This window comes from Eurytemora carolleeae, unplaced genomic scaffold (assembly GCF_000591075.1).
Source record: "Eurytemora carolleeae unplaced genomic scaffold, Eaff_2.0 scaffold804, whole genome shotgun sequence".
Taxonomy (NCBI): Eukaryota; Metazoa; Arthropoda; class Copepoda; order Calanoida; family Temoridae; genus Eurytemora; species Eurytemora carolleeae.
In genome coordinates this window covers 98208-108581 of record NW_019396695.1, presented here as the reverse complement: position 1 = coordinate 108581, position 10374 = coordinate 98208, and positions in this window count along the sequence as shown.

The following is a 10374-nucleotide window of genomic DNA, read 5'->3' as shown; positions in this document are numbered from 1 at the left end:
TTTGCAACCTGATGTCGTACACCTTTGATATTTGAATTCTGATATAATGAAGAAATGCTGCTTAGAAGTTCCTAGCATATTAATAAATAATGTGTTTCTTTTTCCAACGTTAAATAAGAATTGATTTCTCAAAATGTTTGGTTTAATATTTAGAGCGTTGAGTAGAACCCGGTTTGTTGTTAAACAGAATATTGATCCTATAAACTTTGCTTCGTTGAGATGAATTTAAATTTTACTCTTTCAAACAGTTTCGGTCAGCAGACAATTCAAGTTTGGATATATTTTACATTTTTGTTTAAACTTCTATGTTTATTGTCTGGACCTGTAGTCTACAGGATAAATACAAAAAGAAATAGACAGTATTTGTGCCACATGCTTTTATCTTTTTAATTTTATGAATGTACAGTGAAAAAGACATCAAGCAATCTCATGTACAGGGTGTACCACGAACCATGACAGTGTGGACGGCGAATTGAATGTCGTCTTTCACATGTTAAAACATTTGCGGGATTTATTCTTAAACTTTATTTTAGAAGTAAAATTTTAAGTTAATAGTTGCAAAATAACCCCAGTCTTGGTCTTGGCATACGGTTTATTGGGTCCAACTGTGAAAATATAGTTAGTTCTTATTAATCCCAGGAATGCAGCTTTTTTTTGTAAAAAATAAAATATGGGGGGGGGGGGCGGGGTTAGAAAGAAAGTTAAAGAAGTGTCAGAATGTGAAAGAAAACAAATTAAATGTTTATAAATAAAAACATTACAAATCGTAAATGTGAAAAAATATTTTAAAATAACTGCTGAATAACATTTTTATCTTCCATATTAGTCCCTATTAGTGGGTCTATTATCTTTTATTCATTGTCAGGGTGAAGCTACGATATTTTAAGATTGAGACGGGAATTTTAATCATCAAGCGATGTCAAGGAATAAATTCTAATATTTTCATGTTACAGGTAGGAGGGTAGGAATATATTCCAATAATTCCATGTTTAGGTGAGATATTGTCTCCTAATTCCTTGTTACAGGTAGGAAGGTGGGAATATATTCCAATAGTTCCATGTTTAGGTGAAAATAATGTCTCCTAGTTCAATGTTAAAGGTAAGAGGGTAGAAATATGTTCCAATAATTCCATGTTTAGGTGAAATAATGTCTCCTAGTCCAGGTTCGAGGTTTCCCTGATCGGTTCTCCAACTCTCAATTCTCCGGTACTCTGGTTCAGTAGGGGAGAGGATACCATTCAACTCAGTAAACAATGTATGGAGTGGAGGGGGGGGGGGGAGTGTTTCATGTCATGACTTCTGGTTATATAGGTAGCTTAAGGTCATATAAGGATAAAGAAGAAGTTTTTCAAACTGTCAAATGTTCCGTGCTTTATCTTCGCTATTTTTAGTGTGATATAAAAATCACAAAGAAAAACGTACCAAAAAGCATAGATATCCCATGGAAAATACATTATTGTTCAACATTTAGTTAAATTACATTTCTGGGCTTATTCTAAAATCTTTTTTCACTTAAAAATAAAGTATCTAACTGTATCCTAAACTGTTGATTATATTCTATACTATCCAGTATCCAACTGTATCCAACTAAACTGTTGATTATATTCTATGCTATTCTGTATCCAACAGTATCCAACTAAACTGTTGATTATATCCTATACTATCCAGTATCCAACTGTATCCAACTAACTGTTGATTATATCCTATACTATCCAGTATCCACCTGTATCCAACTAACTGTTGATTATATCCTATACTATCCAGTATCCAACTGTATGTTGATTATATCCTATACTATCCAGTATCCAACTGTATCCAACTAAACTGTTGATTATATCCTATACTATCCAGTATCCACCTGTATCCAACTAAACTGTTGATTATCCTATACTACCTAGTATTCCACTAAACCATGGATTTGTCTAAAATTTACATAATTTGAAGAAAGAAAACATCACACAGGACCTGTTGTTGCATATATCTTAGTTTTTCTTCTTTACTGTATTGTACTGAATTTAAAGCAGTTCTGTGTACTGTTATGCTGTCAAAATGGTTCTGTACTGTACTGTATTTGAAACAGTGATGCTGTTTTGTACTTGAAATAGGACTGTATTTGATTATAAAACTGTACTGTACTGTAATGTATTAGAAACAGTGATACTGTTTTGTACTTGATATTTGAATATAAAACTGTTCTGTACTTTACTGTATTTGAAACAGGGAGTAAGGAATAGAAGGGAGATATAACTGACACGGTTCGCCCTACCATGCTTTGCAGACGGTACTCCATTTGTATAATAAATATTCAGAATAGGTTATTGAATACGCGGTAATTGTACATTAGACAAATATTTCTTATTCAAATGAAGTACAGGGTGTCCCACGAAACATGACAGTTGGTATAAATAGTTTAGAAAGTCTTATTCCATAATTTGATAAGTTTTTTAATACAAAAGACAATAATAAAAATATTATTTAGGAGTCATATTATAGTAATATTAATTTCAAAGTAAAATATACTAGAGAAAAAGATTTTTTAAACGAAATAAACTGCAAACAGCCTTTAATATCTAATACAGTGTATGGAAGACGACATTCAAAACTATTTATCAACTGTCATGTTTCGTGGGACACCCTGTACCGTATGTAAAGCATGTATAATCATATTGGTAGGGCGAACCACGTCAGTTATATCTCCCTTCTATCCCTTACTCCCTGATTTGAAAGACTTATTATGTAAACAAATTCTAAACTGAATTAAAAACATCCCTGTACTGTACTGTATTCAAAACAGTGACGCATGAGCGTATACACACAGCTTTCTTTTTTCTTTTTAATTTTTGTTAATTTTCCATGGGAGTTAAAATAACAGTTTTCACTTATACAGGGGGAGAGGGGGCGGGGCTCTTCCTCCGTATTCCCCTGTGTAAACCCCCCCTGGGGGGTACCTTTGTCTGAGATTAAGGACGAGTAAAAAAGTAATTGATAGAAAATAGAGATGAAAAATATGTGTTATCCTGTTTTATTGGTCACGTTTTACGAACTAACCCAGTATTCTAGAATACAGGATAAGAGAAGATACATCGGTAATATCCATTTATGTCACAATCAAAAAAGTGTTCAGAAAAAAGTTCTAATTTCTATCAGGAAGAAAAGTCCTAGATCAAAGAAAATATGACTTTTGTTCATAGGATTTCGGCCTTTTTTTCTGGTGTTTTTATTTCATAGACTTTTTTTAATACGTTCTTTCCCAGGACTTAGTTATATGGATTCGATTGAATAATGATTAAGATTTTAGGAAATACATAGATTTAATCGCTAACTTGAGAATTAAGGCAGTCCTTGAAGTTTTATTAAGTCAAATTATGGTTTGTTTTGGAAATGGAACTGGTTAATCGCTACTACATCTTATCATTATCATTTATCATTTATCAATTATGAAATTAGAGTTTGTGGCAAGTGTTTAATTCCATTATCATTTCTCTCTGACCATATCTGTTCCATTGACAGTCTCAGAATCACCCCTATAGTTGTATCAGTAATTTCGAAGGGAGTGTTCGCGAAAAATGAAGGGGTATTATAGGCGAAAAATTGTCGATTGTGATCGTTATTAATTTCACTTCTATCTGTTGCGTCTATAAGGAGACAATTGTTAGAAACGACTAGTCCCGAAGAACGTAGCGTCCACACAAATTCAGAAAGTTGCAACATTCGACTCTGATCGAAACAAATCAATTTAATTCTAAACAAATCATTCAGATATTGCAACCTATAATCAATAATCATCGATAATTTTTCGACGCATTGATATATAGTTGATATTTCATAATATTTTGTACAATTGTTTCATATATGCTGTACTTTAAACGACGATTTTTTGTAGCTAGGTGTCGTTGGAGTCTATTCCACGTGGATCTCCAGAAGCATCGAGAGCAGAGCCACCTGTCGGCCAAATAAAAATCCTTTAAGTATATGGGTTATGAAACGAATTAAAATATTTTAAATCATTAACATTTTATGAAAGCATCAAAGAAATTTTCTATGATTATAGGTTGTAATATCTGAATGATTTGTTTCGGTATGAGTCGTTTTTAACAATTTTCTCCTTACAGAGGCAACCTATATATATACAGAGATACATGGTGTACATGAGTTCTGTAGAGAGAAATTTAAGTTAGTTTAGTCCTTTTCATCTCCTTCTTCAGTTCTCGTCAATATGATATATTGTGAAATATTGTTGTTCAAATAGTTCCATTCCCGGAGTTATTTTACACTTTATTATGAAATCCATTAAAACACCAAACCACCCCGCTTATCATTATTATCAGTATAGTTCGCGGACTGTACAACTCTTGGTGATTTTGCGTTCATAAGCTTAACTACGTTTATTTATTTATCTATAAATGCAACAAATAAAAGTAAGATTAGTAGTGATCACCATCGAAAATTCTTCGACGTAAACCTATACCCCCTAACATTTTTTCGCGAACACTCCCTTTAAAGCTCTTAGTGTGGATAGGATGTTAAAGATTTCTCCTGGTTTTGATCGTGTCAAGAAAGTTTTAATGATTGACGTAAATGAATATTTTAGAGAAAAAGTTCTAAATCAAGAATCTAGTTCAAAATACACTTTTTTAGTATTTATTGCGATTAGGATAGGTACAAGGGAATTAAGTCTTTTTCACAAACTCTATTTTTTAATCCCTATTTCTTGCAACCCAATGTCGTAGACCTTAAATATTGTCAACTATGACTTTTGTTGGATCAAATAATCTAAGTTTGAAATGTCAAGGGTTCTACACCATCACTTTTGGGAGGAAATAAAAAATTAGAGTTTGTGGCAAAAACTCAGTTTCTTTTGAACCGTTAAAAACTGAGTAAAATTTGATGTAGAATTCTTGAAAACTGTATTTTTTAATGTCTTCAAGTATAAATTATAATGTGTAGAAATTTTTTTTAACTCCGAGAAAACTAAAATATTTATTGTTAAGAAATCTTGTTTTATTGAAAAATGATATCATGAAATAATAAAATACGTCGTTTTTTCTTCATATTTGATTAAAAAATCATTAAATTTGGTGTTAAAGCTAAAAAACAGAAGAAAGTGAGATTATCTGTTAATAACATCTTTAGAAAAAAAAGCTCGCTGAATTTTTTAAAGAATAAATAGGGGGAGTGTTTTAATGACATTGACAAAACATCCATATTTAATTTGTAAAAACTAGAAGAAAAAACAGAAGAAAAGGCGACACACAATGAATAAATTATAAGGTTGTGCTCGCCTTATAAGTAAAGAAACAATTTTGTTATTTAAAAAGTTTCCGGAATAGAATTTATAAGCTTCTTTTTCTATAAAAACTGTTTAATAGGAAGACAGCATTTTAGTAATCTTGTGCGTTTTTGACAATATTATAAAGCAATTATTTTCACTGCGGTCTGAACATTAACTCATCATGAGAAAAAAGAACTGCGTAGTGCGTATAATGAACAATAGTTTCATGTTCATTAGAATATTTAAAATCATAATTTGAGTGTCATAATCGTCTTCATTCAACACTGTTTCACACTTTTTTTGGATCAAAATAAAGTAAAATGTAGGGGTCTTTATGTAAAAATAATACATTTAAATGCCATTTGACACATTTTTCTAAGACGCCAATATCTTTGATCTGTCGTATTTAAAGAATTTTTAGGATACAAAAAAAATGATATTCCCGGCCGAGTTATATAGATTTGTTGTGACAGTGCGTGGTGTAATACATAATTATTAAAGATTTATCTTTTACAGTTTTCTATATATTGATTAATTGATTAGTAACATCCAACATCTTGCATTCTAACAACTACACATGATAATTGAATTATTGAATTATGGTTATTGTCCTCCTAATCATATATTTGTACAATCAATCAATACAACACTCAACAGAACAATAAACAAAGTTAGAAAGAAAATAAGTTGGCTAGGAGTGCACAAGAACAATTTATAGATGAGGCAGGCAATCATTTCTAGTTTTCAAGGTTTATTGGCTTGATAGGGCTTTACACTTAGACAACTTTATTTATGTTTACTGTCAGTACGTTTACACAGACAAAAGTCTAAGACGCTTGCAAGGTTCTTTAGACGCTAGTGTGTAGTGGGTTAGGATGCAATTTTCATCTTTCACTAAAGGCATCTACAGTCTACTGGTTACCCACAAAGGATAAAACTTTAATGACAATCTTAAAATTTATAAACTTATACTCAAAGTGTATTCTTGTACAATGTCATCTCTTACTAAAAACCCGTTTCAGTACAGGAAGTGGATTCTTGTACAATTTCATCTCTTACTAAAATGCCGTGTCAGTACAAGAAGTGGATTCTTGTACAATTTAATCTCTTACTAAAAAGCCGTGTCAGTACAAGAAGTGGATTCTTGTACAATTTCATCTCTTACTAAAAAGCCTTGTCAGTACAAGAAGTGTATTCTTGTACAATGTCATATCTTACTAAAAACCCGTTTCAGTACAGGAAGTGGATTCTTGTACAATTTCATCTCTTACTAAAAAGCCGTGTCAGTACAAGAAGTGGATTCTTTTACAATTTCATCTCTTACTAAAAAGCCGTGTCAGTACAAGAAGTGTATTCTTGTACAATGTCATCTCTTACTAAAAACCCGTTTCAGTACAGGAAGTGTATTCTTGTACAATTTCATCTCTTACTAAAAAGCCGTGTCAGTACAAGAAGTGGATTCTTGTACAATGTCATCTCTTACTAAAAACCCGTTTCAGTACAGGAAGTGGATTCTTGTACACTTTCATCTCTTACTAAAAAGCCGTGTCAGTACAAGAAGTGGATTCTTGTCAATTTCATCTCTTACTAAAAAGCCGTGTCAGTACAAGAAGTGGACTTTTGTACAAATTCATCTCTTACAAAAGGCCATGCCAGTACAAGAAGTGTATTTTTACAATTTCATCTCTAACTAAAGGTCGTTCCAGTACAAGAAGTTTGTTCTTCAATTTCATCTCTTACTGAAGGCCATGCCAGTATAAGAAGTGTATTCTTGTCCAATTTCATCTCTAACTAAAGGCCATGCCAGTACAAGAAGTTTATTCTTGTACGATTTCAGCTCTTACTAAAGTCCATGCCAGTACAAGAAGTTCATTCTTGTACGATTTCATCTCTTACTAAAGTCCATGCCAGGAAAAGAAGTTTATTCTTGTACGATTTCAGCTCTTACTAAAGTCCTTGCCAGTACAAGAAGTTTATTCTTGTACGATTTCATCTCTTACTAAAGGCCATACCAATACCAGAAGTTTATTCTTGTACGATTTCATCTCTTACTAAAAGCCATACCAATCCATGAAGTGTATTCTTGTCCAATTTCATCTCTTACTAAAGGCCATGCCAATACATGAAGTGTATTCTTGTCCAATTTCATCTCTTACTAAAGGCCATGTCAATACATGAAGTGTATTCTTGAACAATTTCATCTCTTACTAAAGTCCGTGCCGAAGTTAGAAGAAGCGGTCTAGTACAATTTCATCTCTTACTAAAGTCCGTGATGATATAAGAATTATTGGATGATGGTGCAATGCAATGACAAATTATTTTTTTTTGTAATAATGTAACCATATAAAGGCGCAATTATAGATGATATTGTTGTTTTGAAAGGTATTCGGCAAATAAATGTTTTTTTTTGTATTTCAGCTTCTGTATTTTAGATAATTATGTATATATAAGTAAGGGGGATGTGTGTATGTAGAATTTACATAATTGAAGTGAACCTCGAACTAATTATATTAAATCTTACAACATAATATACATACAAAAAGAAAACATAAACACAAATCTAAGCTACACAACTGAAAAATTATAAAGATATACTCATTTTTTATCTGAAAATTGATTATTTCAGCTGTTTTTTCTCTAAAAAGTTGATGTGCGGATTTAAAATCACTTTTCCTGAAATCTTCCACATGAATAATCCAGTATTATCTAATATCTAATACCTATGGACCATGACCCATATGTTCATTTAAAAAGAACACCGAACCATTTAGCTGTAAAGAGTAAATATTTAACTTTAAATGACAATTGAACCAAATTCTCAACTTTTTATAGAATCGGAGATTGGAGATCACTGAGAACTAAATCTTTAAGAGTTGTAAAAGTCTTGTTAAAAAATGTAAAAAGGTTGATATCTAGATAAGTTCTCTAACTTGTCAAGAAAAATAAAGAATCCATTTCTTTGCTTTAAATGGAATCAAAACTTATCCCAGTGTTGCATCAACCCCTGATATAATTATCATAAAGTAAACTGTACTGTAAAGATTTAACAGTAAACTGTACTGTAAAGATTTTACAGTAAACTGTATACAGTAAACATTAAACAGTAAACTGTACAGTAAACATTAAACAGTAAACTGTACTTAAACATTTAGTAGTACTGTAAAGATTTAACAGTAAACTGTACTGTAAAGATTTTACAGTAAACTGTATACAGTAAACATTAAACAGTAAACTTTACAGTAAACATTAACCAGTATGCTGCACAGTAAACATTAAACAGTATACTGTACAGTAAATATTAAACAGTAAACTGTACAGTAAACTTTAAACAGTATATTGTACGGTAAACATTAAACAGTATACTGTAGAGTAAACATTATAAAGTAAACAGTACTGTAAAAAGTAAACAGTAATCTGTACGGTAAACATTAAACAGTATACTGTACAGTAAACATTATAAAGTAAACTGTACTGTAAAAAGTAAACAGTAATCTGTACGGTAAACATTAAACAGTATACTGTACAGTAAACATTATAAAGTAAACTGTACTGTATAAAGTAAACAGTAATCTGTACGGTAAACATTAAACAGTAAACTGTACAGTAAACATTATAAAGTAAACTGTAATGTATAAAGTAAACAGTAATCTGTACGGTATACATTAAACAGTAAACTGTAGAGTAAACATTAAGCAAAAAACTATACAGTAAACCAAGATAATTTCGGAAAATGGAAGCCAGAAATTTTCCGGTTATGGAATGTAAATTGCAATTTTTTAGTTTCCGTTCCTCTAACCGGAAAGTTTCAGATTTCAATTCTGTGAACCGGAAAAATTCTTTTACCAATCTTTTAATCAGAATAAATTCCGGTTTTCATTCCGTTAACCGGAATATTTCCAGTCCGTATTTTTTGTGGGTCAAAATGAGCTAACAAAATAACTCATTTATGAATAAACAGAGGCACTCTAGTACACCTACTCCCGCAACCTTCTGAAATTGAATAATGTATAAGCAAGTGAAGGCTGAACTTGTATAACGAACACTAATAATTTATTAAACGGGGTGAGATATTTTGAAAAATTGGATTCCCATGTTGAATAAAGAATTCAGGATGCTTCTTATATGCTATTTACCACAATAAATCTACAATATATTCATCATTTTCTGAATAAATTGAACGAAATAAATTTGTTAATTACAAAAACGATTAAAATCTGCAGGATCTGATCTATTATGACATATTTCAGATAAATATCTCACCATTTAATCATGATAAAATATATTTTCCAAGAAAATGTTGAAGATTTAAAACTTTGTTTGAGAATAAAAGATTTCTCCAAGTTCTATCTTCTTGTTAAATTTGTCCAGTCAAGCGCAGTTAAAACTTAACAATTTCTTCCAGTATAGTAGTTTCTGTACCTGTGCTGTAGTTCCTGTACCTGCACAGTAGTTCCTGTACCTGTACAGTAGTTCATGTACCTGTACAGTAGTTTCTGTACCTGTACAGTAGTTCCTGTACCTGTACATTAGTTCCTGTACCTGTAAAGTAGTTTCTGTACCTGTGAGTAGTTTCTGTACCTGTACAGTAGTTCCTGTACCTGTACAGTAGTTTCTGTACCTGTACAGTAGTTTATGTACCTGTACAGTTATTCCTGTACCTGCATAGTAGATCCTGTACATGTACAGTAGTTCCTGTACCTGTACAGTAGTTCCTGTATCTGTACAGTAGTTCCTGTACCTGTACAGTAGTTCTTGTACCTGCACAGTAGTTACTGTACCTGTACAGTAGTTCCTGTACCTGTACTGTAGTACTTGTACCTGTACAGTAGTTCCTGTACCTTTACAGTAGTTCATTTACCTGTACAGTAGTTCCTGTACCTTTACAGTAGTTCATTTACCTGTACAGTAGTTCCTGTACCTGTACAGTAGTTTCTGTACCTGTAAAGTAGTTCCTGTACCTGTACAGTAGTTCCTGTACCTGTACAGTAGTTCCTTTACCTGTACAGTAGTTTCTGTACCTGTACAGTAGTTCCTGTACGGGTACAGAAGTTCCTGTACCCGTACAGGAACTGTGGATCCTTTACCTATACAACAGTTCATGTA